Source organism: Sinocyclocheilus rhinocerous, unplaced genomic scaffold (genome assembly GCF_001515625.1).
Source record: "Sinocyclocheilus rhinocerous isolate Xijiao unplaced genomic scaffold, SAMN03320098_v1.1 scaffold2032, whole genome shotgun sequence".
NCBI lineage: Eukaryota > Metazoa > Chordata > Actinopteri > Cypriniformes > Cyprinidae > Sinocyclocheilus > Sinocyclocheilus rhinocerous.
The window spans coordinates 489,894-494,331 of NW_015634013.1; the positions used below are offsets into that span (position 1 = coordinate 489,894).

The following is a 4,438-nucleotide window of genomic DNA, read 5'->3' on the forward strand; positions in this document are numbered from 1 at the left end:
AAGAGTTAAAAACGACACATTTCGGAAATAAGATGGGTTGCGAATGTCATTTCATGTTGACTTTAAGCCAAGGAAAGTTGAAGTGGATACACTGTTGATACAACTGCTAACATGTAACCAGGCCAGGTGCGGCGGAGTAAACCAACTCATTGCCCACCCGCTCACCCACACACAGGGGTCACATTAGGCCACAACAACACAATAGGACCATCACACCCAACAAAGGTTTTTAGGTTGTTGATAAGAGCGCGTCTTCAAGCAGTAGTTGTGTATGTCTGTATGAGAGAAGCTAGATTAAAGCCAGGTGTGTGTGATTTCTTCCCCTGGAGGTGCGCCTTATCTCTCGTATCCCTGGGCTAACAGAAGCAGATGCTACCTGCAATCCCTTTTCCCCTTTGCTGATCAAATCTTTTAGTCCGCACAGATCAGAGACAGGTTTCTGTAAAGCCTGATGCTAATCTTGCTTCAAGAGCCAACTAGAGCATTTACATAGATGACTCCACCCGCCATCCGCACATTAATAAACTTAAACGCTCTGCTTATTAACTCCCCCAAAAGGAAATGTGCTAGAGCCGGGCTTTTGAAGTCATAATAGTTAAGATTAGATCGTAAGCAAGCGGCTTAGAAATCTGATCCTCATTCCAATGCTCCTGGGAACGGCTGTGTGGCAGCCATGTTGTTGACATGAGAGAGAGGAGAGTGTAGGCATTCCTGTTTATTCATAGTATCACGCACCTCGTCGTACGTCCACACTCCGCTGGCCAGCTCCACGCAGAATATCACCATCAGACTGCCAAAATACTGCAAACGCACAAACAGAGGAAAACAGTTTGGTTAAATATATCTTTTGGAACAATAGGGCAGAAGGAAGGTGTTGATGATCACACATAGAGAAAGGAGAGCAAATGTGTGTGTGTTTGTTCACGTATGCTGGGATCTGACGTCTGGTTTGTCTCTCAGGTCGACTCTCCGGAGTTTTGCGTAATTGTGACAGGCTGTGTTCAGAATAGCATACTAGGCATACTATTTGTTGCAGTATGCAGTAGGTATACTGTGCAAAATATGCAAATATAACAGCGCATACTGTATCTCATTATACAATCCACTCGACATGACCTTCCAGGTATTAAATTATCACAGTTCCATAATTTTTCAAGTCAAGATGAAACTGATCCTATTTATTTTCTTAATCTTTTTTTTCTTCTCCGTAATCGTGTGTATATATATATACATCCACTACTGCGGAGATGATGAGTCAGTGTCGCCGACTTCATCTCTTAAACCGAGAACAAAGAAAGCACTAGTTTATCAACATGTTATTAAAATGTTAATGCAGCCTCCTTACTGTTTTTCCCTGACATATTCATAATCATATCAGCGGTGCGCTGTGGCAAGCTTTATGCGTGTGCTTGAGAGCTTATAGGCTATGTTAAAGGCTCATTATAATGATTTAAATTGTTTATTAATAAATGTGCGATTAGTCGACTAATGCTTCAAATGAATGACTACTAGTCGACCAGAACGAATCGAAAAAGAATAGAGAAGCTAGTGTTATTTTTTTAAAGAAAACAAGCAGTTAGTAAATGAATAGAGTACAAGTCTAAAAGTCTATATATTTTTTTAATATATACTGTATGTGTGTGTCTTTATATATACACGTAGTAAATATACACAGTACACATACATGTATTATATAAAATAAAAATGTTATTTTGGATGCGATTAATATTTTTATTTAAAACCGATAAAACTGGCCCATTTATTATTTATTTTCTTAATCTTATTGCAAGCACATGTTGTATTTATGCATGCAAGTATATATTATATTAAAAAATGTATATTTAATATAATTACATTTTTTAAAATATTTTTTAAAATGTTATGTTTTTTATTTAAAACCAATTTATTTTAAAACCACTGACCTATTTATTATTTATTTTCTTTATCTTATTCACACGTGTAGCAGTGTGCAATAATTAATATTTTAAATATCATGCTACACTGTTGTTTATTCAACATTGTTCATTCAGCAAGTGACATCCAGTTATCTACGTTATCATCTTGGAATTCAATATTTATATATTATTATGTTTTATATTTAAGTGTTCAAGTGGTACCCAATTATCATCTTTGAAATTGTAAAATAAATTATACAAGAGAGAGAGAGAGAGTTTATTAATATATATATTTTAAAACATTAGAATTTCGCCACTTGATGACTTAAATATGAGACATAATGAGAACATAATGACAAAAATGTAGCATACTATTATCGGAATTGTTTATTTTTTGCTTAATTTTCCTCGTACTATTAAAAAAAATACAGTATGCAGTATGGATGCACAGAATGGATGGAACAAAAGAGAATCAAAATTCCAAAAAGATGCTTTTTTGCATTCACAGATGCACAGATTGTCTTTAGGGCCCTGTGAGCTAACACATCAATCTCATCTCCTCCTGTTCTGTCTTTCTCAGAATCTCTTTAACATGTACATAGTTCCCCTCTGTTGAACACACACTTTGAGAGAGATTATCAAGATGAATGGCAGTGTTAGGAGCCGCATTCAGAGCAGACCCCCATCTGACAGCTTTATTTGGGAGACTCTAAATATTTGTGGCTGTTCTACTGCTGTGTTAACATTTCAGTCCATTTGGTCTGTCAGATGCCTGCCACGAAAAAACGACAACCTTTTCTCTTCACACTCTTCCCAGCTAATATCTGCTGTTCAAATATGTCCAGTGTGAACTTGTAACCTCTGGAAGTTCCCAACAAGCTGGCTCATCTGCAAACACGCACATATATTTCTCAGGGTAAGCGAGGTTACATTCTCTCGCCGACCTCTCGGTTTATTGATTTGTTGAGAGTTTTACTTTTCCTCTTTCACACTCACACATTTTTTGGCTGTTACTGTTACAGAAAACAGGACACGTCGAAATGGATGGATTTCCTTTTCACCGGAACAATTTACACCCCCTTTATCACTTAGTCATGCAAACAGAACGAGAGTGAGTCGATTCTAAAGTCGTATCAGATTTGTTTTGACAGATGGCTACTGTTAATGTCATCAAACTGCTGCTTTTGGGTTTGCTTACGGTTAAGAGATTTGAACATGTGGACATGAATGACACTTCAAATTATGTGATTTATGGAGGAGAGATGTGCTATTACTTTTTAAGCTATTAGGGATGCACAATATATTGGTACCGTATTGATTATTGGCCAACATTAGCCTTCATCCATATTGATCGGTACTGGATATTTAAGACCGCACATCGGCTGGACAGACTTGAAATCAGGGCCGTTTCTAGCCAATTTGACGCCCTAGGCGAAATCCCTATTGCCCCCCCCCCCAAATTATATATATAATTATTTTCAGACACCAGTTGTTTGTCACATTCAAATTGGTTGTCATAGTAACGACACTAATTTGTGGAGATTCAGTGCAGCACTGACAGAGCCCACTGATCTAATGGCGTTGTTGAGCGCTCCAAATGCAAACTTTGCATGCAACAATCAGGCAGCAATTGACAGCACTCTGATCTAGTGGCATACAAGCATCGTCAGATTGACAGTACTCTAGCCCAATAATGTTGGGGGATCCAGTGGGGGCGGCAGTCATATTTCAGGGTGACCGTGCCACTCTTTATCACAACCCTGGTAAAAGTGCCAGTACGTGCGCTCATTGGCACCCCTTCAGCTAGCTCGCCTATGCCTAGAAACGGCCCTGCTTGAAATGTACGTTACTATAATATAAGCAACATTTTTCGTGTAAAAAGTGAGACTCCAACAAATGCATATGCAATAAGGTCAGCCACAAAAATAACTTTGTCCATACTTTTTCATCTTAATTTTTCACTGCATCATAAATCCTGACAGTAGTTTTTTAGTGTCAGATTTTCTGATCTGAAATGTTGAATGTTGGTCTTGCATGACCAAAATAGGACTTTGCTTAAAATTAATTTTTAAAAACCCTAATCATTCAATAACACTTGTATCATTTAAAATAATTGATTTTTAGCAATTTATTGTAAATTTATTTAGATAAAAGTACAGTAAAAAAAAAATCATATGTATTAATAAAACTGATTTTAAAAGTTTTTCCTATTTATTTTCTTAATTTCTTTTTTACATTTATGTACTTATATAAAATATACATTACTATTATATTATATTTAAAAAAATTTTTTTTTTTTTTTAAGTTTTTAAAAACGATAAAACTGAACGATTTATTATTTATTTTCTTAATATTATTGCAAGCAACTTTTGTATTTATGAATTTTTTTCTCTACATTTTGGCCTTTTGTCTACACTGAGACAGTGGAAAAAAAAAGTAAACTGCATGTGGGTTTGGAATGACATCAGGGTGAGTAAATAAATACAGAATCTTTTTTTTATTTTTATTAATTGACATAAATTGCATCATTTGAACTTGAATTC

General features: G+C 35.8%; 1 long non-coding RNA gene and 1 pseudogene across 1 annotated transcript in view; one reads left to right on the top strand and one right to left on the bottom strand.

Annotated features, from left to right (window-relative positions):
• Nucleotides 1-4,438, top strand: part of LOC107745000 (uncharacterized) — a 20,064-nt gene that overhangs the window by 11,030 nt on the left and 4,596 nt on the right. The gene's annotated exons all lie outside the window — the stretch shown is intronic.
• LOC107744999 (tetraspanin-12-like) overlaps nt 1-4,438 on the bottom strand; it is a 23,272-nt pseudogene that overhangs the window by 9,515 nt on the left and 9,319 nt on the right.